Consider the following 25,872-nt stretch of genomic DNA (forward strand, 5'->3'; position numbering starts at 1 on the left):
TGAGTCTATACCTACCTCTTGCTTGGTTAACCTTTTCCTGTTTTCCAGTTGGATAAATCAAGTCCCTGAAAGGGTAAGACAATTTGCCAGATTTAAGAGGAACATTTACATCAGAGCAAGGACCAAAATGTGTTCTTTCTATATCCATCTTAGCTTTGGGCCAAAGTTACATAGAATGTCAGGAGGAGATCAAAAATAAATCTCCCAGTGCAAGTCTGTACTACTGAATGGACAACTTTATGCTGAGATGAAGGGCTTGCAGCTATTCCTTCTCTTTGACACTTGCTAAAGGATGTCACTTCATTGTTTTTTTTCTGTTGTAACCTCCCAAGTAGGGAGGATAATACTGCCGTAAACACATCTCCCTGACCGCTAGTTAAACATGTCTAAACTCTTGAATATATTTCACTTTTATAAGTTAGAAGAGATACTAAAGATATATTCAAGTAAAGCCACACTCTATGCAAATTAGGGTTCCTGGCAACATCTCACAGATTGTTGAGTGAGTGGATAAGAAAGTAAAGTATTAAATCTCGTTGCGTATTCACAGCTAGTGGTTTTGAACTTTTATTTAAATTAACTAGTGTCCAGTGGGATTTTGCCACTCATCAGTTATTGTATGCAAGCAGTGAATTTTAACCATTTCTTTTTTTTCTTAAACTAAAGGAAGAAGAATTCCTCTGTGTGGAAAATGGCATTTTAAAATATCAAAACCATTGCTTGGGCATTTTCTAGGATAACATTAGGGGCTGCAATGCTAAACTCTGTCTTCAATTTCTACTATGTAAAGGCTTTTTTGCACCTGTACGAGATTTCAGAAGTGGCCTTTTACCAAGCGCAGGTGAGATGGAGCCCTTGTTGTCCTTTCACCTTAGGACAGAGTTTCTCCTTCCTCATAGTTGTGCCTTGCTGTGATTTTGCAAGGAGCTGATTCCTCATGAGCTGAAAGAGTTAACTATCAAGAAGAGGTTATCCATGTCCAAGATCCTCTGTTTAACGGCAAAGAGACTTTTGAAAGATTGTCAAAACACAACAGCTTTAGAGTTTAAAGGGTAAGCTTTTGGTTATCTGGAAAATTCCCTTATGTGGAAAAATTAGAATTATTAAGATAGTCTATGTTTTGAAATGACCCATGGTATTCACAAATTTTATTGTAACTCATTACCAATTAGATGTTCAGGATGGTTAGAGTTCATGGTCTTAAAAACCCGTATGGTTTATAATGTTACTTGTTTATTACCAACAACAACATCCTTGATCTAATAAGTGTTTTTGCCATTTTGAGATGGCAAACACTAATATTTTAACCTTTCCTAATGAAATTATGTAAAACTGTGCCATGATCTGTAAACAGGCCGTCACTCTTTGCAGAGGCATGGCTGTGTGCCTTGTGGGGAGACACTGTAGCGTAATGATTGAAAGCACAGACTCTGGGGTCATCTGCCTTGGCTCAAACCCTGGCTCTGTCATTTCTTAGCCTGGCAAGTTGCTTAACATATCTGGCCCTCAGTTTCCTTGTAAAGCAGGGATAATAATAGTACCTGCTTCACAGGGTTGTTTTAAGGATTTAATGAAATAATTCATGTAAAAACTTGTTTGCCTAAACACAAAGTGAATGTACACTGTTTTTGAGAGGTAGTATTAGCTGTTATTATTAATATTTCAATATGTACACCCCCTACAGATACTGGAAGCAATGAGCTTTTTTTTTTTTTTTTTTCAACTCATCAACTTTGGTTACTTCACATTAATTAAAAATTCAGGGGTCATTTTCATCAGTATAAACTATACTAAAATAATCCTGTGGTGTTGTTTTTTTTTTGTTCTCCTAGATGACTTTAATGATTTGGAATGCTCTTAACGACCCGACTGGGTATTTTCACAACAACTGTTAGGCTGACTGCTGTTCCAATATCATAGTTCTGTTTTGTGTGGCGGCCCTTTATATGCAGTAGCCTTCCTGCTTCCTTGGCTCCCTTGGAAGTACTATCATGAAGGTGACTGGGTTAGTGGGCTTCACCTGGTGGTATCATTATGTGCTTCTGATAGCACGCTTACCTTTGTTCAGCAAGCCCAGTGTGTACTGTTTGCAGAAATTTTCACTAGATATTTCACTAGTCGGCTAATTATTTAAATTATTTTCACTAATTTCACTAGTCGGCTTCAGCTTATTAAAATCAACCAAGTGGCATCACTGGTAGGATCTACCAGTATCCTTTTCTGTGGTCTCATCTCTGATAACATGGAAATTTTGCTCAGTTTTCAGGCCATCACTGTTGTCATGCTATTCTTGCTACTGCCAGCCTTTACACTGGCATGCGCCACGTGAGTCACTTAGAACCTAAAAGAAGCCCTGAGGAAAACCCTTTCTCAGAAACTGAATAGGATCTCCCCTGGACCTCCATCATCTCACTGATGAGACAAATCTTGATCCAGAAAAACTTTCGCCTTTTTCTGACTATGAATTTCTTCCAAGTCTTCCATTTAACCTTCTTCAGTAACTTCATGATGATCTCTGTTGATAATCTCATTCCTAAGGATGTTCTTCCTTCTTCCATAAGCGGCATCAGGCTTTATCTGCCCACAGGTATGTGATGATTCTTCATGTATCTTCCTACAGGGATTAAAGATGTAACTCTTACCTGGCTGAGGAATTAAAAACCTGATTATATCAGTAGTTGGAAAAAATGATTCACATTTATTAAGAGACCCAAAGATTCAGAGTCCCAGAAATTATACAAGATTCTGTAGAAACATAATGGAAACAAGAGATGCAAGGAAAAAAGGAAGGAGCACCCAAGAAAGCTGAGCAATGTAATATTTTAAACATTTAGCTTTTCAATTTTGTTCTCCTGAGCTTCCTCATTTAAACCTCCACACAACTACAGAGGAAAATACATGGCTTCCTGTGAGCCTGTCATTTTGCTTTATCCTGACATTTAAGATTCCTGTGACTGTTACAAGGAAGAAGAGTTACTTGATCATGGATTCCTGAAGCCAGGTTTCAAAAACACTTGGCTAAAAGACTGGAGTCCTAGAATTCCAGAGCGTTAGTAAAATTCCATGGCCATGACCATTATTGTAGAGGGTGTATCCTCCAAAAAATATACCAACCTGTTGTTTATTACACGATTTGGAGAGTTGATGAATAAAATTGCTTCCCTTAACCTAAATATATCCTCTAAAGATATGACTTAATCTAGCCTATGATATGGGTTTTTCCTGTTTTCACAATTAAAATCTGTTATCTATACTCTTCAGAGAATAAGTTATTCTAGATAGACAAGTTTTTACTGTTTACTAACTTTCCAAAAGATTTAAACCATGTGGGGTAGAAGTAGTTCTGAAATGTTCTAAATGTTGCCACACTTTCTTAAGCAAAGTATGAGGGATAGAACTTGCCTTTCTGCCGTTAGCTCAAGGCCTTTATCATAGTTTGGTTACTGTATATACCATAATACTGGTAACTCACATTTTCTGAGTGCTTACCATGTGCAATGGGCCATGCCAAGTACATTGTATACGTTATCTCGTGTAATCCTGACAACTACCTTTGAAAGACCCATCCTGCCAAATGAGAAAAGGGAGGCTCAGAGGCCCTTAGAGCCGTGCACTTTAAGATTCTCTCTCTAAAGTGTACTGTGTTTATGTGGTCTGTTTAGCAGAATTTACCAAATAGAGTAGCATTTTTGGCTTATCAGTATAGTCTCAGGGACTATGTGTACACAGTAAAATGATGCTCCCCCTTCATGGCAGTTTGAGGTTTTTCAAGCTGTTTGCTGACCCAGAATGGGGAGCTGTTTGAGTTCTTGTTTCTACTTGTTATTGTCAGATTCTAGGCTATATATACATTCCCACTTTTAATCATGTACTTGCCTATAGTATCTCCTCCAGGTAAAAAAAAGTTTGTTAAACTCTTACATAAATTAAAAAAAAAAAAGTAGATAGATATTTTTATTTTTTTGGCCACACCCAGTGGCATATGGCATCTTAGCTCCCTGACCAGGGATCGAACCTGTGCCCCCTGGAGTGGAAGCATAGAGTCCTAACCACTGGACCACCAGGGAATTCCCAATAGATAGATGTTTTTAAGCAGTTTAATTGAGATGTAATTCACATACCATACAATTAATTCACCCATTTAAAGTATACAATTCAGTGGTTTTTAGTATATTCGCAGACTTGTGCAACCATCAGCACAGTCAATTTTATTTTTGTTTATTTTTAAATTTTTTGGCCGTGCCACATGGCTTGCAGAATCTCAGTTCCCCGAACAGGGATTGAATCTGGGCCAAAGCAGTGAAAGCCTGGAATCCTAACCACCAGGCCACAAGGGAACTCCCACCACAGTCAAGTTTAGAACATTTCATAATCTCAAAAAAATGAGTTGAAATAAGGTAGTTTTTTGGTTACGGTTTTATTGAGGTATGATTGACTCTCAAGAAACTACATATATTTAAACTGTACGACTTGGTACAGTTTGACCTACGTATGTACCATGAAACCATCACCACAATCAAAATAGTAGACGAACTCATCGCTCTCCAAATTGTCCTTGTAATCCCTCCCTCTAATTCTTCCTTAGTTTGCATTTTCTAGATTTTTATATAAATGGAATAATACAATACGTACTATTTTTTGGTCTGGATTCTTCAGTCATGTTGCTGTGGTATCAGTATTTCATTCCGTTTTATTGCCAAATAATATTCCATTGTGTGGATATACCACAGTTTGTTTACCTATTCACTTTTTAATGGGCATTTGGTTGTTTCCAGTTTGGGGCTATTACAAATAAAGCTGCTGTGAAAATTTGTGTCTTTTTTTTTTAGATGAATTTTAATTTAATTTTTATTTATTTTTTTATACAGCAGGTTCTTATTAGTCATCAATTTTATACACATTAGTGTATACCTGTCAATCTTTGTATGGACATATGCTTTCCTTTCTCTTGGGTAAACCCCTAGGAGTAGAATGGCTGAACTGCATGGTAGGTAAATGTTTAACTTTTAAAGACACTGACAAACTGTTTGCCAAAATGGTTGTACCATTTTACATTCCTCCCAATCATGTATAAGTTTTCCAGTTCCTCCACATTCTCATCAATATTATATCAGGCTTTTTAGTTTTGGCTATACTAGTAGGTGTGTAGCAGTATCTTATTGTAGTTTTGATTTGCATTTTCCTAATGACTGCTAATGATGTTGAGCATCTTTTTTTTTTTTTGGTGGTACGCAGGCCTGTCACTGTTGTGGCCTCTCCCGTTGCGGAGGGACGCGCAGGCTCAGCGGCCATGGCTCACGGGCCCAGCCGCTCCGTGGCATGTGGGATCTTCCCAGACCAGGGCACAAACCCCTGTCCCCTGCATCAGCAGGCAGACTCTCAACCACTGTGCCACCAGGGAAGCCCTTGAGCATCTTTTAATGTGCTTACTTGCCACCCATATATCTTTTTGGTGAATTATTTGTTTAAATATTTAATTATTTTTTAAGTGAATTGTATATTGTTGAATTGTAAGAGTACTTTATATATTCAATATATTATGTATTCTCAGTAAAGGTGCTTTGTTGGATATATGTTCAGCAATATTTTCTCCCAGTCTCTCTTGGCTATTAAATTTTAAGAGAAGTATAGCCAAAAGATTTCAATGATCATTTTTCTCAAGCCTTCACACTAACATATGAATCTCTGTTGAGCTCAATAAAAAAATCATTATAAAGTGGAAATCCAAAGTTGCCTTAAATTTTATTCTTAATTTCTAAAGAAGTGACACGTATAAATTATTGGGGTAAAAAAAATGACAGCTTGTTGGAATTTGTTGTTATTTATGTGGCTAAGTCACTTTAACACAATACCTGTTGGTTTTGGTAACGAAGGCTAAGCACTGTATTTTCATTTTCTCAGGCTCTCTTCCCAGTGGCTTTCTTTTTGAGGAATTGAATAAATGAAAGGAGAAAAGAATGAGCAAGTGCTTTTTCTCTCTAATAACTGTTTTAATCGGTCTGTGACTCTTCCACATCCCACTCCCCTCCAAGAGGCAGAATAGTAAATGGGTTAGGAGCATGGAGACTGCCAGGGAGAAGTCTGCCTCCCCACTTATTAGCTGTCTGACCCTGGGGAAGTTACTGAAGCTCTCTGTGTCTCAGTTTCCTTCTCTGTAAAATGAGAATAAAAATGGTACCTATGGATTGGAATTATTATGAGGATTAAATGAATTAAGACATACAAAGTACTTAAAATGGTTCCTGGCACAAAATAAACACTCTAGAAATGTTAGCTTTTATTAAATCTCAGTGCAGCAAATATTTATTAAACTTTCACTATAAGCACAGCATTGCCTTTATCTCTGTTTGGATTTAGGCTTCTTTGGCATTTGTTTGCCAACACTTGTTCTGGGACACATTATTCACAAGCTTCTACTCAATAAACACATGAATGGAGAGCCAAAACCCTCAGTTTGTAGAAGGCTTTACTTTAGTAAAAGAAAAAGTAGTCTCTTTTTTTGTCGTTATATTACTCATCATTGACTCCTATCTTTTTTTTTAAGATAATGTTTTTTAATTTAATTTTACTTATTTATTTTTGGTTGCATTGGGTCTTTGTTGCTGCACGCGGGCTTTCTCTAGCTGCCTCGAGTGGGGGGCTACTCTTCGTTGCGGTGCACGGGCTTCTCAATGCAGTGGCTTCTCTTGTTGCGGAGCACCGGCTCTGGGCACGCGGGCTTCAGCAGTTGTGGTGCACGGGCTTAGCAGTTCTGGCGCACGGGCTTAGCAGTTGTGGCTTGGGGGCTCTAGAGCGCAGGCTCAGCAGTTGTGGCGCACGGGCTTAGTTGCTCCGTGTCATGTGGGATCTTCCCAGACCAGGGAATCGAACCCATGTCCCCTGCATTGGCAGGCGGGTTCTTAACCACTGTGCCGCCAGGGAAGTCCCTGGCTCATATCTTTTTACATTGGACAGAAAAGTAATAAGGAACAATTATTAAGTACTTTATATGATGAGAGAGACAGAGACAGAGAAGGGGAGGGAGTGCTAGTGGGAGGAAATGCCTCTTAGGTAAAGTAACTTGTCTATGAATGAACAGCTGATAAAAGTGGCAAAGCTGGAATTCAAACCTAGGGACATCTGATTTCAAAATCTTTCTCTTTCCACTTTGCCACATATTTCTTACATTATTACTTTCTTATATTTTGTATAGTATTTTTGTATTAGAGGTTGAAAACAAGAAGCTTCATTTCAATATGTGGAACTGTGTAAATTTACAATATTATTATTAAATATAGGAATGTAAGGGGGCTTGCTGGGGTGTTTTACATACTTTACCTTATAGAACTCTAAGAAATGCCTTGGATCCCATCAATCACTGAGCCATTGTTTTAATATTAAAAAAAAAAAGCGCTCTTGTTCCTTGAAAGTACAGAATTAAACCAAAAAAATCAGTCAGGGGGAAAACCCCTTATTTTTGTTAAAGAATATTGGTATTACATCATTGAAAATTCTCCTCTAATTGTAATGTATGCACATTTGGTTAGTGAAAACAGTTCAGGGCTAAATGATATACTTCTTAAAACTGAAAACAAAGAGGATCTTTTAATCTTTGTTAATGTACATATGCATATTTAGCACTAACTTTTTGGTCTAGAACAATGAACTTTTTCATTGGTAGCAAGAAATGCAGTAAAAAAATGTGATTGAGCTCTTAACATGAATCGAGTAGAATTATGAAAATATATAAGATTAGGCAGGAAACACAACCAGAAGAAATGTAGATAGAATCATAAACTATTGTTTATCTCTGGTGCTTGATTTTAGGATTAAGAAAGTACATTTCAGACATATTACAGCAAGAAGAATAGTAAGATATTCATTTAACTATTTACTACTGTGTGCTAGGTGAATTCTGGGCTTTAATCCCAAATTTTAAAATCTGAATTTATTTTAGATTTGAGCTGGCCTTTTCACATTACAATAAAGCAATGCTTGTTGTTTCTAAGTGATGGTTCTTTCCTAGTTGGTTTTAGTAAAACCTCATGTTAGTGTGGAAATAAAAATGTATGAAACTGTTGCTCACTTTGTTCATTTTATAGGAAATAATAGCTGTTTCCTTGTTATTTATAGAATATTGGTCAGCTTTTATGGATATCAATGGATAATAACATTTCTAACCATGATAGATAGTATTAGTTGTGTGTTTCAACTGATGTTATAATTCAGAAGCAAATTTATCTTTGGCTGAGAACGTGTATTTCGTTGTCAGGAAGAATAAGCATAATTCATGGGATTCCATCTTAACACGACGCCAATCTGCTTCCATTTCAGGGCCTTGCACTTGTCAGCCAGTCCCGGCTGAGGAAGTTCGGTTACTATGTATCTTGTTTGCATTCTACCTAGAAGGAGCAGCCTCCATTGTCATGTTACTTCTTGGACAGCAATACTATTATTTGTTGGCTCGTTATCTCACTTTTATCATGTAAGTAAATGCCGGTGCCAGTCCCAAAATTACAGTAGGTCTTGCCATTTCCTTTCAAGCAGTGAAACATCTTTGATCTGAAATGTGTTTAACATTCATTTCTAGGCAGAGTCATTATACCTTTCTGTCAAATTGAATGTGAACTCCTTTTTTGCAGAGACTTCTAATGCTAAATTTTGTGGTAAAGTTAAGCACCTCTTTGTAACCTATTAAAGGGCATCATTTAGTAAACGCTGCTGCCAAATAATCATCTTGTCCCCAAAAGATGTTCTTTGCCTTTGCCATCTTGGGAAATGGCTCTACCATCTTTCTAGTTGCCCGCGTCAGAGATTGAGAAGTTGTCTTTGCCATCTCTTTCTTGTCTCCTACATCCAATAAGCTACCAATTATTAGTAGTTTTAGCTCCCTAATATGTCCTGAATCCACCCCTTCTCTGTTTCCACTGCCATTCCTTTAGCTCAGGTCCTCATCATCTCTTACCTGGATTTCCATATAGCCTCCCACATGGTCCCCTTGCCTCTAGTCCCCAGTCCCTCCAACCCCTTCTTCCATATTGCTTCTAGAGTAACGTGTCATTCCATTGCTTAACAATCTTAAGTGGCTTCTCATTACTTGCAGGATATAATGCAAATAATGACATATGAGGTCCTTTGTTATGCAGGCCCTGTTTACCCTTTATCCTCATTTCTTGTTACTCCTCCACTTAGAATGAACTCCCTGCCATAGAGAAACATTTTGCAGTGCCTGATTCAACACCTCCATGTCTAACATGCAGCATGCTGTGCCTGGAGAGCTTTCACTGTTTCTTATATGGCTCTCTCCTAGTGTTTCTTTAGGCTGCAGCTCAGGGGTGTGTTTTCTGGAAAGCCTTCCTCTATTTCCTCATCTGGATTGGTTGTCCCTCCTACATGACCCCAATGCCCTGTGCTTATCTCTGCTGTAGCATTTATCCCCCTGTCTGTGATTGTCTGTGGCTCCCACTGGACTGAGCTTATTATGAATAAGGTCTAGTTTCTTATTACTGTGGCCCCATTATCTACTATAGTTCCTGCAAATAGTTGGTCCTTAGAAAATGTGTTTTGGGTGAATGAATTAATAAATCCGACTCCAGGTCCCTGCTGGAACAATTTGAGAAAATTTTCATGAAGACTTACTTGCATTTTGAATACATTGGTAACGGAGAGTATACTAATTAACCCAAAGGATTGAATCTCTGTGAAACTTCAAGATGTTAGAACCCCACATAGATAGCTATTCTATAAATCTACAATAGTGGCCTTGGCTATATCATATTTAAAAGGACATCTTGATAGGGATTTTTAGAATAAAAAATTTTGTTTGCTTTTTTTTTTTTTACTTAAACATACCTCCATTTTTATTCTTCTATCATAACTAAAATGTTATATGTCCTTTTATAGTTCTTAACTTTCCTATCTTGATATCAAGAGATTTCTGTATTGGATGTGCTGTTGAACTAGAAGATTTCTAAATGCTTCTCCAGTTAAAATATATTGGAATTTATATTATTAAATACTTACTACTTATATATAATATTTTACTTAACTCATTTTTTTTTGCATGGGATAAAGATTGTGCAAAAGAAATATAAGAAGATAATCTACCTTCCCTTAGCTTATGGTAAAGAATTAGCAAACATAAGTAGTAGATTATAAATTTAAACTGAAAAAAATTTAAAATATCTGCTATATTTGCCTTCTGTTATCAAAGATAATTTTAAAAGTTATATGTTTATGTGAATGAGAGATAATGGATTCTCATTTCTTCTGTTTTATTGTGCAGTTTACAAAATATTTATGCTGTTTAAAATATAAACCAGAAAAACACCATGTCATTATTACCATGCTCATAAAGCTAGAAAGTTCATTTTAATTAAGGCAGATAAACTATAGGAAATAAAAGGGAAAAAAAGGAAAAATAAAGAGAAAAAATGTCTGATGAATTCATGGCATGTTTTGTTCTTTAGAACCTATCCGTAATTTAAGCAGATTTAATGAGCAGTCATCTGGGAATGAGGAAAAAGCATAGTAAATTTTTCAAAATGTAGTTATTTTATTTTTAAAAGAGAATTATATATTCATAGATATATTTTGGGAGGATAGAAGCGTGTGCCTAATATATGTTTACTTTTGTAGTATATTATTTCATTTTTCCTTTTTGCAAACTGAATGTCTACTTTTATTTGTTGTTTGGTTTTTAAACAAATCTGTGCCTCCTAGTTATAGAATTTTCATTTGTGTATTTAAAATTGTTTCTAGGGTGATTGTGCAAGCTTCTTTTTGCTCATTTAATCTGCCACTAGCTGACATGTCAATGCAGATGTACTGAAGTTCAACTGGCAGTAAGTAATATTTTTTCAAATATTAGCTATAAAAATATCACATGGAGGCAGGACCTATCAGAGTCTCCATATCTCAGTTACATTGCCATTACAAACCACATAACTGAAAGATGACCATAAGAGGCAGCACTGGGAATCAGAGAGCAGAACATACAGGCTATTCATAATTGTTCACCCTGGGCAAGTTTTCTCTGCTTTTGAAAGGACATCATAATTTTTTTATCCCTCAGCTTCACACAGCCAGTGCTACAACAAGGTTAAATCTCAGAAACCGAAGTGAAACCTCAGATAGCTTTATGTTATAATATTGCTGTATGCATTCTGACACTGGATGGTCAGGCAAAATGACCTTCGCCCTGTGACATCACAAGAATTAAAAGTGAAAATCAAAGTCCATCTTATCCTCTTTTACTTGAAAAAGTGTAAGCTGATGACGAGAGATTTTGTTCCTTGGTATGGTTATTATAAACGCTTTAGATCAGCTATAAAATTCACTTGATGGGCAAATATTTTGTGATATGTGCCCTATTTTATGGATTAGAGAGGACTGTATTATTTGAAGACTGGCATAGTCTTTATTAGCTTTTAGAAGCTGCATGGCTTCTTTTTTTTTTTAATACAACTTAAATTGAAGGAAGCTTTGCCAATCCAGCTTGGTGATTTCTTCCTTATATAATTTCTTTCCTGTTTCAGGGTTTGTTGCTAAGTCATATTTGGAGTGGTGAGCAAGGTGGTGAGCTCCTTAAGGTTCAGGACCGTGTCCCTAAGTGCCTAGAAAAATGACCGGCTCAAATCACTTTTTAAAAAAATGAATAAGTTAACAAGAAGAAACGTCAGTAAACATCTTATAACCCTCAAATTCTTTTTGAATGAGACTGGGTACAAATGAATAAAATGCCTCAAACAGTCGGAAAGCGAAGGGCACTGACATTTATCAAATGCCAATGTGTGTAAGCACTGTATGGCTTTTGCTCATTCAAGTCACACACCAGCCATGTGTGGTAGAATTATTGACTCAACAAATATTTATTGATTGCCTCCTATATGTCAGGCACTGTGGTCAATGCTGGGGATACAATACAGCAGGTCTTGTAACAGATCCTTTCTAAAACATACTCTCTCCTATGCACATGCTGTATGCTTCTGACTGAATGGCTACTCTTGAAGACACATGTGCTTTTCTGCTCCCATAAGTTATATCCTTACCAAGAGTCAGTACTTTTTGTTTCAAATTGGTTAATGTCAGATGCAATTGTTATTATAATTACAACACTTAATTACACTTATATTTTATAAACTTAGGAAATATAAGTATGAAATGAAAGTTATTTCTATGAACACTAAGTTGAATGCTTTAGAAAAACTTGATAAAGATTAAGTGTAAAAAAATCACTATCAAATCTGATGTGATGAGAACTGTAGATGTTTTGGGGAAAAGTCATAAAAATCTAAAGGTATTCTGTTCTTAGATTGCCTTGTGAACAACTTTAGGTTCTCTCTATAACTGATAGTAGAAACCATAGATCATATCCTATGGATACTATACATGCCAGAAAGATGGCACAACACTTTCATCAGTGGACTTGTACTTCAAGAAAAGGTGGGTGAATGAGTATAGTTAAGTTGAAATAGAATGCTCAATGTCTTATCTTCTGAAAATGATTTTTTGGCTTCAGTCAACTGTCATCCTGATCAGGTCAGATAAGAACTTAATGCAGGGAGCCAAAGCAGGTGTAACCCTTGCCTTTATGGCACTGACGGTCTAGTGGAGGATACAGACAGCAGTTGTATTATTATATTATCATGAAATCATAATTATCCCCATTGTCAGGAAACTAAAACTCTTGAGGGGTTAACTTTCCCAAGGTAAAGTAACCAGCAGATTGAAGAACTGGGAATGACTCTCAAGGTCTTACCATCAAAGCAATCTTCCAATTCTCTGGCCTCATCTTTTCCCTTCTTTCCTTTCCTTTTCTTTTTTTCTTCCCTTTCTTCACCTCCCCTTTTTCTTCTCTTCTTCTTTAGTTGCAAGGTTTCCATCATTAGTTGAAATACGATAAAATTTCAGATTACTCAGTCAATGCACTGGATTTATTTTATGTGACGTAACTAAATTATCAAAAAATGATATGGCAGGATTCTTACAGAGAACATGTTAAAGTAATCCTTTATAAACTTTGGGCAGAAAGACTTAAGTATGAAACCCAGTTCTACTAGTTGCTAGCTGTGTGACTATGGACAAGTTAGTCTGTCCTCCCATCCCGAAAATAGGAGTGATAGTATCTTCCTCATGGGATTGTTGCGGAGCTTAAATGAAATAATACATATTGGTACTGGAGATATTGTGTGTTCAGTTCCAGACCACTGCAATAAAGCAAATATTGCAATAAAGCAAGTCACATATTTCTTGGTTTTCCAGTGCATATAAAAGTTATGTTCATACAATAGTGTAGTATATTAAGTGTGCAATAGCATTATGTCTAAAAAATGTACATACATTAACTTAAAAATACTTTATTGCTAAAAAATGAAATGTCCAAACAACTACAATAGTAACATCAAAGATCACTCATCACAGATCACCGTAACAAATATACAGTAAGTCCCCTACAAATGAACCTTCAAGTTGTGAACTTTCAAATATGCGAACATGCATTCGCATGTCCAATCACATAAGTTAGTTCACATGTCTGGCATACGTTGTCATGTGCGTACATCCGCTACAAGTGGTTGTGCTTTTGTGTACTTTACTGTACAGTACTCTGTAGAGTACAGTAGTACAGTATCTTTATTTCAAGCCCAGGATGTCCAGAAGCAAGTGTAAAGGCAGCAGTATATAGCCCATTGTGTTAGTTGGGTGCCTAGGCTAACTTTGTTTGACTTAAGAACAAATTAGACTTACGAACGCGCTCTTGGAACAGAACTCGTTTGTATGTAGGGGACTTACTGTAATAATAATGATAATCTTTGATATCTTGCAAGAATTACCAAAATGTAACACAGAGACACAAAGTGAGCAAATTCCATTGGAAAAATGGCTCCAATAGACTTGCTCGATGCATGTTTGTGGCAACCCTGCATTATCAGATGATGGTTAGCATCTTTTAAACTATTTCTATTATTGTCTATTTAGGCTCAAGGAGGACTTAATAGCCAAAAGGTCCTTGATACTTGTATACATATATATGTATATACATGTACATATATACACACATGTAATTTGTGTGTGATGTAGACACATGCTACTTTTTTCTGTTCCAGGTCACCCCTTTCCTCAATGGCCTTTGGCATCAATGCTTTATTTACCAAACCTGCTCAGTCTTTAGCTCCCATGATGATACTCTCTAGGCTAAACCAGTATGGATATGGAAACCCAAACAAAAGGTAGAGAAAAAAATTGCTTTGAAGTAACGTAATAGAAATATGAAAGCAAACTCAGCCTTTTACATTGATTAGTAGGCAGTATCTTAGACTTTGGGCATTATTAGTCATTAATTTATAGATCTTGCGTAAACTACAATAAAAAGTATTCATGTCAAAGGAATTTCAATAGGAATATCTTTAAGGGTATTCTTTAAATTATGTATGCTACAGATGTCTATGTAATTCACACTAAGCTACATACTGATTGCTTTTTTAAGTCATTCACTCATTTATTATTTCATTCCACAAATGTTTCTGAGGGCCTGCTGTTATCTGCTAGGTTCAAAGGTTCTGGGCATACAAGATGAATAAGGAGACTCCAAAGCCCCACAGATTGTGAAGCACTGTGTAGGGCCCCACCAGCCTTTGGTGATAATGGGCACTGTGGTAATGCAGGGAAGAGGTTCCTGCCTCTGTCTGCCTAAAGTCAGGGAGCCCTTTGCAAAAGAAGGGTTTCTTGAGCTGAATTTTGGAGGCTGAGTGGGATTTTTCTCTTCTGAACACAGAGGAATGTCATTGCCGGCAGAGAATACAGCATGGCAGATATCCAGAAGCATGAGAGAACTCTCACTAAGGTATTCATTTACTCACTCAACAAACATTGAGAGCCTACCACATCCTAGGCTCAGTGATAAGGCAATGAACAACAGGGGGACAAAACCACAGAAGCCTCTGCCCTCACACAGCTTACATTCTAGTGGGAGGGAGGCAGGCAGACAAGGAATTAGCTAAGTAAAATACATAGTATGTTAGTTGGTGAGAAGTCCTCTGGAGAGAAATAAAACAAGAAGAAGAGGAAGGCTTGGGGAAAGCTGCATTTTTAAATAAGGTGATGGGAAGGCCTCACTGCCAAGGAGATGACATTTGAATAAAGACCTGAGGGAAGGTGGGAGGGAACCAGGGTGCTCTTTGGGAAGAGTGTTCCTGGCAGAAAGCACAATGAGTGCAGAAGCACTGAGTGCAACATGCCTGGCACTAGGTCTGCCGAGGAGGCTGCCAGCATGACTGGAGCAGAGTGAGCAAATCCCATAGATCCTTGCAGCCCTCCTTTGTTACCTTGGCTTCACTATGAGGTAAATGGTGATGGTGAGGCAGTGGAGGATTTATTCATTTGTTTACTTGACATTATTTTTTAAAGCAGTCGTAGGGTCACAACAACACTGGGCAGAAAGTACACAGAGTTCCTGTAAATTCTCTGCCTTCCCACGAACTGCTTCCTCCACTATCAGCATCCCGCACCAGAGTGGTACAAATGTTATAATCCATGAACCTACATCCTTATCACCCAAGTCCATGGTTTACACTAGGGTTCGTGCTTGGTGTTACACATTCTGTGGGTTTTGACAAATGTATAATGATGTGTGTCTTCACTGCCCTAAAAATCCTCTGTGTTCTGCCTATCCATCCCTCCTTCCCACCAACCCTGACAACTACTGATTTTTTTTTACTGTCTCCATAGTTTTGCCTTTTCCAGAATGTCATATAGTTGGAATCATACCTTTTCAGATTGGCTTCTTTCACTTAGTAATATACATTTAAGATCCCTCCATTTCTTTTCATGGCTTGATAGCTCATTTCTTTTTAGCACTGAATAATATTCCATTGTCTGGACGTGCTACAGTTTGTTTATTCATTCACCTACTGAAGGATATCTTGGTTGCTTCCAAGTTTTGACAATTATGAATAAAGCTGCTATAAACATCATGTGCAGGTTTTTGTGTGAACATAAGTTTTCAACTCCTTTGGGTAAAGACCAAGGAACACAATTGCTGGATCATATTATAAAAGTATGTTTCCTTTTCTAAGAAACTTCCAACCTGTCTTCCAAAGTGACTATACCATTTTGAAATCTCACCGGAAAAGAAATGGGAGTTCTTGTTTCTCCACATCGTCCTCAGCATTTGGTGTTGTCATTGTTCTGGATTTTGGCCATTCCAATAGGTGTATAGTGGTACCTTGTTTTAATTTGGAATTCCCTAATGGCATGTGATCTGGAACATCTTTTCATATGCTTATGTGCCATCTGTATGTCTTTGGTGAGGTGTCTCTTCAGGTCTTTTGCCCATATTTAAATCAGGTCCTTTAGTTTTCTTATTCTTGAGTTGTAAGATTTCTTTGTGTATTTTGGATATCAGTCCTTTGTTAGATATACTTTTTGCAAATATTTTCTCCCAATTGGTGATTTGTCATTCTCTTGACAGTGTCTTTGGCAGAGCAGAAGTTTTTAATTTTAATGTAGTCTAGCTTATCCATGATTTCTTTCATGTATTGTGCCTTTCATGTTATATCTAAAAAGTCAGTGACACCTAGATTTTCTCCTAGTGTATCTTCTAGGAATTTTATAGTTTTGCATTTTACATTTAGTTCTGTGACCCATTCTGAGTTAATTTTTGTAAAGGGTACAAGGTCTGTTTCTAGATTCATTTTTTGGCATGTAGATGTCTAGTTGTTCTAACATCATTTGTTGAAAAGACATTTTATTGCCTTTGCTCCTTGGTCAAAGATCAGTTGACTGTATTTATGTGGGACTATTTCTGGCCTCTCCATTGTACTCCATTGATCTAATGGTCTATTCTTTTGCCAAAATCACAATGTATTTTTTCTCTTCCAGTTTTTTTTTAATATTTATTTATTTATTTGGCTGCGCCAGGTCTTAGTTGAGCATGCAGGATCTTCGTTGCGGCACGTGGGATCTTTTAGTTGTGGCATGTGGGCTCTTAGTTGTGTCATACAAACTCTTAGTTGTGGTATGTGAGATCTAGTTCCCGGACCAGGGATCTAACCTGGGCCCCCTGCATTGGGAGCACAGAGTCTTAGCCACTGGACCACGAGGGAAGTCCCTCTCTTCCAGTTTTATTGCGATATAATTGACATACAGCGCCGTATAAGTTTAAGGTGCAGAGCATCATGATCTGACTCACATACCACATGAAATGATTATCACAGTGAGTTTCATGAACATCCATCATCTCATATGGATACAACACAGTGTCTTATTACTGTCGCTTTACAGTAAGTCTCGATGTCAGGTAATATCAGTGCATTGACTGGCTTTTTTCAGTGTTGTATTGGCTGTTTTTGATCTCTTTCCTTTCCATGTAAAATTTAGGATCAGTTTTTTGATAGCCACAAAATAGTCTTCTGGGATTTCCTTAGGGCTTGTGTTGAATCTATAGATCAAGTTAGGAAGAACTAAAATGTTGACAATATTGAGTCTTCCTATCTGTGAACTTGGAATCTCTCCATTTATTTAGTTCATCTTTGATTTCTTTCATATTTTGTTAGATTTATGCCTAACTATTTCATTTTGGGGGGTCCTAATGTAAATGGTATAATACTTTTAGTTTCAAGTTCCATTGCTGATATATAGGAAAGCAATTAATTTTTGTATATTAACCTTATATCCTATAACCTTGCTATAAATGCTTGTTAGTTCTAGGAATTGTTTTGTTGCTTTTCTGTTGTTGGTTCTTTTGGATTTTCTACATAAATAAGAATTTATTTTTTTAAGTTTTTCTCACAACTCCCTGCATATTTCTATTATAAATATTTTCAAATATACAAAAAAATTTGGATAATTTATACAGTGAAGACATATATTCACCACCTATATTCAACTATTTATATCTTACTATATTGGTTTTAACACATATTGATCAAGGTATCCATCCCTCTATCTATATATCAATCATTTTGTTTTTCCTCACAACTTCTTTTTATTATGAAAAATTTTAAACACAAAAGATATTGAAAGAATGATACAGGGAAAATCCATGCACCCATTTCTTAGGTTTAACAGTTTTAACATTGTGCCATATTAGCTTTATCTGTATTTATGTGTATGTATGTATTTTGTCCTCTGAACCATTTTAAGGTTAAGTTGCAGATATAGTAGCATATCGTACATCTTGTAGCTTATGTACACCTTATAGTTTAGCTTACATCTAGAAATAAAAGCATTCTGACTGAAGAGTTCTGAGCACAGTAATGACATGATTTGACTTACCTTTTTTTTTTTTTAGAAGATATTGGGGGTAGGAGTTTATTAATTAATTTATTTTTGCTGTGTTGGGTTTTCGTTTCTGTGCAAGGGCTTTCTCTAGTTGTGGCAAGCGGGGGCCACTCTTCATCGCGGTGCACGGGCCTCTCACTATCGCGGCCTCTCTTGTTGCGGAGCACAGGCTCCAGATGCGCAGCTCAGTAGTTGTGGCTCACGGGCCTAGTTGCTCCGTGGCATGTGGGATACTCCCAGACCAGGGCTCGAACCCATGTCCCCTGCATTAGCAGGCAGATTCTCAACCACTGCGCCACCAGGGAAGCCCTGACTTATCTTTTAACAGCATCCCTCTGGCTGCTGTGAGAGAATAGATGAATGAGGGGAGTTAAGACATGGGAAACCTGTAGTTTAGTAACATATGGTATATTGTGCTTGATGGTAGCTGGAGGGAGGTGAAGCTGGAAAGGTCAGGGGGTGATGCTGCATTTAAATTTTCTTAATCCTATACATCAGGGTGTCCCAAATGTGATGACTTTTTAACTTTTGTTATATGAGTTCTCTCTGTACTATTATTTACTTAATATTTTTCTTTAAATTTATTTTAAATCACAAACTTAAAAAAATCTGGCCATAAGCAAAAGTATCCATGATATATATGTATAACTGAATCACTTTGCTGTATACCTGAAACTAACACTACATTGTAAATAAACTATACTTTAATAAAAGTTAAATTGGGACTTCCCTGGTGGTCCAGTGGTAAGACTCCTTACTTCCACTGTAGAGGGCACGGGTTTGACCACTGGTCAGGGAACTAAGATCTCTGCATGTTGCCCAGCGCAGCCAAAAAAAGAAACAAAATTAAATTAAATTATTTAAAAAGTAGGGCTTCCCTGTTGGTGCAGTGGTTAAGCATCCGCCTGCCAATGCAGGGGACACGGGTTCGAGCCCTGGTCTGGGAAGCTCCCACATGCCGCGGAGCAACTAAGCCCGTGCGCCACAACTACTGAGCCTGCGCTCTGGAGCCTGCAAGCCACAACTACTGAGCCCGCATGCCACAACTACTGAAGCCCGGCCAACAAGAGAAGCCATCGCAATGAGAAGCCCGTGCACTGCAATGAAGAGTAGCCCCCGCTCACCACAACTAGAGAAAGCCAGCGCACAGCAACGAAGACCCAATGCAGCCAAAAATAAATAAATTTTTAAAAAACTAAAAAATAATAAAAAGTATACATGAAAACATTCATTTGGTGGGTTTCACTTTTTCTAACACAATTAAAATAGTTAACCATTAAAATAACAAGAACTATTGTGTATCATCTGAAAATCATCACATGTACTACCAGGAGTACAGACGCTGTACTTTGGGTAAGACTACTGTAGGTAAAGGAAGTCATTGAAGATTTTTATTTTAATGGAGTTTAATTGCTTTACAAGGTTGTGTTAGTTTCTGCTGTTCGATTAAGTGAATCAGCGATATGTATACCTATATCCCCTCCCTCTTGGACCTCCCTCCCACCCACCCCATCTCACCCATCTAGGTCATCACAGAGCACCGAGCTAAGCTTCCTGTGCTTTATAGCATGTTCCCAGTAGCTATCTATTTTACACATGGTAGTGTATATATGGCAATCCTAATCTCCCAATTTGTCCCACCCTCCCCTTCCCCCCTCTTTGTCCAAATGTTCATTCTCTACATCTACATCTCTATTCCTGCCCTGCAAATAGGTACATCTGTACCATTTTTCTAGATTCCACATATATACATTAATATACGATATTTTTTTTTCTCTTTCTGGCTTACTTCACTCTGTATGACAGACTCTAGGTCCATCCACATCTCTACAAATGACCCAATGTTGTTCCTTTTTATGGCTGAGTAATATTCCATTGTATATATGTACATGTACCACATCTTCTTTATCCATTCATCTGTCATTGAGGTTGTTTCCATGTCCTGGCTATTGTAAATAGTGCTGCGGTGAACATCGGGGTACATGTGTCCTTTTGAATTATGGTTTTCTCAGGGTATATGCCCAGTAGTGGGATTGCTGGGTCAGACAGTGGTTCTATTCTTAGTTTTTTGTTTTGTTTTGTTTTACTATCATTACTCTGAATTTTTTAAAAATATATTTATTTATTTTTGTTTATTTATTTATTTTTGGCTGTGTTGGGTCTTCGTTGCTGTGCACGGGCTTTCTCTAGTTGCAGCAAGTGGGGGCTACTATTTCATTGCAGTGCGCAGGCTTCTCATTGCGGTGGCTTCTCTTGTCGCAGAGCGTGGGCTCTAGGCACACGGGCTTCAGTAGTTGTGGTACACGGGCTCAGTAGTTGTGGATCATGGGCTCTAGAGCACAGGCTTAGTAGTTGTGGTGCACGGGCTTAGTTGCTCTGCAGCATGTGGGATCTGCCCAGACCCAGGCTCAAACCCATGTCCCCTGCATTGGCAGGTGGATTCTTAACCACTGCACCACCAGGGAAGCCCCACTCTGAATTCTTTTTCAAGTAGGTTGCCTATTTCCTCTTCATTTATTTGGTCTTGTAGGTTTTTACCTTGCTCCTTCATCTGTAACATATTTTTTTTGTCATCTCTTTTCTTTTTTTTTTTGATGCGTGGGACTGTGTTACTGTCTTAGTGGTTGTTTGGCCTGAGGCTTCCAGCACTGGAGTTTGTAGGCTGTTGGGTAGAGCTGGGTCCTGGTGCTGAGATGAGGATGTCCGGGAGACCTCACTCTGATTAATATTCCCTGGGGTCTGAGGTTCTCCGTTAGTCCAGTTGTTTGGACTTGGAGCTCCCACCACAGGAGCTCAGGCCTGACCCCCGGCCCATGAACCAAGATCTCGCAAGCCACGTGGGGTGGCCAAAAAGAAAGAAAAGAAAAGAAAAAAAAAGGAGCAGAGCAAGAACAAAAGGTAAAAAATAAAATAAGATTAGAAAACTAACAGATATGTTAGAAAAAATAAAAATATAGATGAAACAACAACTGGAAGGTAAAACAGAACCAAAAAAGGAAAAAAAAAGGCTGGCAGAGGCCTTGGCTGTGGGGGGGCGGGGCTTAGGCAGGGGCGGGGTTTAGGGAGAGGTGGGGTCTAGGCTCAGCACGGCCGGAGGGGCCCTGGAGTGCCTCTGGCCTTGGAGTGTGGATGATCAGGCCCAGGACCTCGGCAGGCTCCCTGGGCCCAAGTGGGTGGGGGAAACGCTAGCCACGCTTCCCCTCCAATCCTCTGATCCCAGAGGGTCCCTCCCCGTTCGCCTCTACTCTTCTTGCCCCCCCCCCCCGGCCCCACGCCCCTAGAACCCATGTGACTGGATGGGGCCTCTGAGGGCGCAAGACCAGGCCTGGGACCCCAGCAGGCTCACCAGACCCAAGTGGGCAGGGGAAACCCTAGGTGCATTCCCCATGATCCTCTGATCCTGGAGGGTCCCCCCCGTCTGCCTCTCCTCTTCTTCCCCCTACGCCTACACCCCTAGGACCCATGTCGCCAGAGGGGACCCCAGAAGCTGGAGGACCAGGCCTGGGAGCCCAGCAGGCTTCCTGGGGCCTGTGTGCGCAGGGGAAATGCAAACTGCATTCCCTCCCCGGTACCGAGGGCCCCTCCCAGTTTGCCTCTCCTCTTCTTCCCTCCCCTCCCCTCCCCTTCCTCCCACCTCCCTCGCACACCCCCAGGATCCACGCGGCCAGAGGGAGCCCCGGAGGGCGGAGGACCCGGCCTGGTACCCCAGCAGGCTTACCGGGGCCTGACTGGGCAGGGGAAACCCTAGCCGCATCCCCCCGCCGATCCTCCAAACCCCCGAGGGTCCCTCCAGGCGTGGGAACCCCTCCCCTCCCCCAGCCACCCCTCAGGGGCGGCAGTGCCATCCGGCCTCCACTTCTCCACACCCTCAGTCCCCCGACATCCTACCTGGTCACTCGGGGGTTCCTCCCATCCCCTTGGGTGTCGAGGTCCCCCACCAGCATCTGGTAGGTGCCCTAGTTGTGGGGAGACCCGAACTCCGTGTCCTCCCACTCTGCCATCTTGACTCCACCCCGCCACTGAAGATTTTTAAACTTGGGAAAGACATAACCTGAATTTTGTTTTAGAGCATTCTGGCAGTGGTATAAAACAAGGTTTGGGCGCGGGGGGCAGAATTAAAGCCTAGTTACTAGTCACCTACTGTAGAAAAAGTGCTCAGAATACAAAGATAGATAAAATAGTTTGCTGCCAGTAAGGAGCCTGCAGTCTAGTAAGGGTGACAGACATTAGGACAGGTAATTGCAGCACAGAATGGTAGGTGCTATGACTAGAAGTATATGCAATATGTAACAGAGGCTGAAAGGTGGGCATGATAGACACTGCCTCAGAAACCAAGTGCAGGAAGGCTGTACACAGGAAAAGATGCTTTAGTCATTTCAGTGGAGGCATTAATACTATGAATGAAGATTGGAGGTACCTGGGGAAGAGGAACAGTATCGCAAAGCATGGACATGTGAAATGATGGGGCATTCATTCAACAAATATTTACTGAACACTTAACTATATACCAGCTCCTGTGCTGAGTCCAGAGAACAAAGAGACAAGAGATGCAGTCCCAACTCTGAATAAGCTCACCGTCAATTATAGTGAAAATCATAGTGCTATGTGTTAGGTGTTATTGATGTAAGTGTGGGATGCTATGGAAGTATATACTGTCTGAGCATATAATTCAAACCCGGTAGCAAAGAAATGATCTCTCAGATGAATTGTGAAAATGCAGTAGGAGTCTGTGCAAGTACAGAGAGGCATGAGATCATGTGACATGCTTGGAGGAGCTGTGCATGGTTTAGCAGGGTTTGAGAAGTATGGATCTGATCCTGAAAGGAATGGAATATTATTGTTGTTAAACCAAGGGGTAATAATAATATCATACTCAACTTTGAATACATCACCCTGCAGTGTAGAGAATGGTTTGAAGGGAGGTTAGCCAACTCACAGAGAAAGAACAGTTTGAAGACCAGAGCTGGTTTTATATGAGAAACGCTGGTGGGCGCCTGAGCTAAAGCAATGTAACATGGAAGGTCAAGAGGAGATTGACACAAGAGAGGTTAGAGCATTAGAATCATTAGAATTTAGTGATACTTGGATTTGGAGGCATGACTGACAATTGGGTAACTGTGTGTTGAAAAGTGAGTTGAATGTGTGAGAGAAGTGAATGTGGACTGTTCTGGAACACATTTTTCTATAGAACTTTAAGAAACTCTTTCTCAGTCTTAGCTTCTCCATCCACAAAGTGAACGTTTTCCACCTGCATTAGGGAAGTTGCTCGAAATCCAAGTAGCGTTAAATGCCTCAAGCAATGTTGTAGAAGAAAACCGTGGTGACAGAAGGGGGAGAGGAAGAGACTCTGGAGTAGAACTGACTCGAAGTTCATTTGCTGGTAGATGTGAGAGCAATGGAGGAAGAAACGGTGTGCTTAGCTTGTGCCCCTCCAAATATTCTTTGAGAAACAGAAGCTCTAAAGTAATAGTTCTCAACCATGTTGCACATTGGAATCACTTGGAGCTTGAAAAAGTCCTGATATTCAGGCCACACCCTCGGCCAGTTAAATCAGAATCTCTCGGGTGAGATCCAGGCATCAGTATTTTTAAAAGTTCCCTAGCTTATTCTAGTGTGCAGCTGACGCGGAGAGCCTGGAGATTTACTTCCTTGGAAATAAGAGGCTCTGGAGACTAATTCTTGTTGACTCAGGCATAGATATGTCGACAACCAGACACGTTGGCTGTGTCATCTCGTGCTGCTGTAAGCATTTTTAGAGTCATAAACTTATTCAGGGCACTCAAGTATCATTTATCTTTGATAATTTAACGTTTGGCATCTTGTGGCCTCACGTAGCTAATGCCAGTCTGAAAGTGGCTGACTGAAGTCCAGAGGCTAACTGTATACTTAGCAGGATATGGTTTGATGATCAGAGAGTGCTTTGATAGTCAGCAGTATGACAAATTTAGCAAAAATGTCTATTTGAAATAAATTTCATACTTGCAAGTGAGTTTTCTAATATCTGATTAATATTTTACTATTAAAATATACAGAACTGTGTGGTTCAGGGGTATTATTCTCCCCCCTGTGATTTTTGAAAGATGGTCTGTGGTTCCTTGATATAGTTAGAGAAATGTTCGTTCTGCAGGGTAGATTATTTTTCTAAGTTTAATAGATCTATTCGGCAGCCTGTAAATGTAATTGTTAAACTTACTGCTAATGGAGATTCATAACGGAGGTACTTGGGCAAGAAAACCAACGTGTAATCTCTTCTAATTATAGGGGATAAGGCGTTTCATGTTGTAATATTAGAAATTGATTACCTAATTAGTTTATACACGTAGCTTCTATCAAAAAAATGCAACAAAGTCCATACTTTTCACACAAAACAAACAATGACGATGAAATTCTAGTATATTTTAGATAAAGGGCTACTCTGTCCATTTGGTCAATTAAGCATGCTCGCGTGCTTTTATCAGCAAACATTTGTTGAGTACCTACTGGGTGTGAGCACTGTGCTGGGAGCTGAGGTAAAACAGTCGTAAGACATGCTGCCTTTTTGCCTTTGGGAGCTCACGTGGCGCTAGTGGTTGAGGCAGACGGCAAAGTCCAGTGCAGTGAGCCAAGTCCGGGGTTGTGATGAGCACACAGTGCAGGAGGAGCACAGACTTGACCCTCGGTGGCTTGGCGCCGCCCTGACGTGGTAGTACTGTCTTTTAGCCCTGGCCAAATCCCTGCTGCTTGCACATTCTGCAACAGAAAGATAACATTTTCCCAACGTTCAAAGTCTGCCAATTTATTTGTTGAATTACAGTGTCATCTGTAAAGACTTTGCAGGAAACCTAAATAAAATCTATCACACACACACAAAATAGTCTTCTAGATCAATCTGCTATATATATAAGTGTGTTGTTAAATACTGTATATGCAGCCTTTCTTTTTCTTGTCTTTTGTCTGGAAGCCTCACAATAGATACTTTCCAAATTATACTTGCAACGGAAGTTTAGGAGATGACTTTTCTCTTAATAACAGAGTAAACAATACTGTCTTTAACTCCAGCGAAGAAGCAGATCCAAAGTGAGTTGCTTCAGGGTGAATAATTGACAAAAAATAACCTCAGGCCTTTGTCTTTTAAATAATGAAAACAATCTTGGTATTTAACTACATGTAGTTAATCATTAAAATCAATCTTAAAACTGTGTTTTGAAAACAAGTAATTTCCATAGAGATTTACTATAAGGACAGCCTGGAAATCCTTAGGCAAGCATCTCTCCTGCTCTTTTTAATGACTTCTGTTTCATATTAGGATGAAATCAGTGGTTTTATTCAGTGTTAAAGATTAAGTTACCTAGACTAGAAACGAGCTAGTCTTATGTATTATACTTGGTGCTGGTGGATTTTGCTCTTTCAAAGTATCCATTCTATATCATACTGTTGATTCTGCTGTAGTTATGAAATGCTTATTGTGAATTTCTTTATTAATGTTTTACATATTCTTGCTTTATGAGGCGACTGATGAAGCATAGAGGCTTGAAAAGGAAAAAAAAAAAAATCCCCTCCTCTGAGCAGCTCATGTGTCCTAGTATAGGATCCCTAGGAGAGCTAGAGATAGTCAGCAGTTAGAGCACTCCACAT

The 25,872-nt window shown here is 39.0% G+C and overlaps 2 pseudogenes across 2 annotated transcripts in view; both read left to right on the top strand.

Annotated features, from left to right (window-relative positions):
- The first annotated feature begins 461 nt into the window (after positions 1 to 461).
- On the top strand, positions 462 to 4,975 carry LOC307198506 (transmembrane protein 180-like; annotated as a pseudogene). The gene is made up of 4 exons: positions 462 to 502; positions 667 to 841; positions 1,833 to 2,587; positions 4,869 to 4,975. The product of its transcript is annotated as a transmembrane protein 180-like (transcript).
- Positions 4,651 to 25,872, top strand: part of LOC307198507 — a 30,594-nt pseudogene continuing 9,372 nt past the window's right edge. Inside the window, exons 1-4 of the transcript XR_013831783.1 lie at positions 4,651 to 4,987; positions 8,314 to 8,464; positions 10,741 to 10,823; positions 14,085 to 14,207. The product of XR_013831783.1 is annotated as an uncharacterized misc_RNA (transcript). The remainder of the gene's footprint in view (positions 4,988 to 8,313; positions 8,465 to 10,740; positions 10,824 to 14,084; positions 14,208 to 25,872) is intronic.

The sequence above is a fragment of the Stenella coeruleoalba genome (genome assembly GCF_951394435.1).
Source record: "Stenella coeruleoalba genome assembly, chromosome: 15".
Taxonomy (NCBI): domain Eukaryota; kingdom Metazoa; phylum Chordata; class Mammalia; order Artiodactyla; family Delphinidae; genus Stenella; species Stenella coeruleoalba.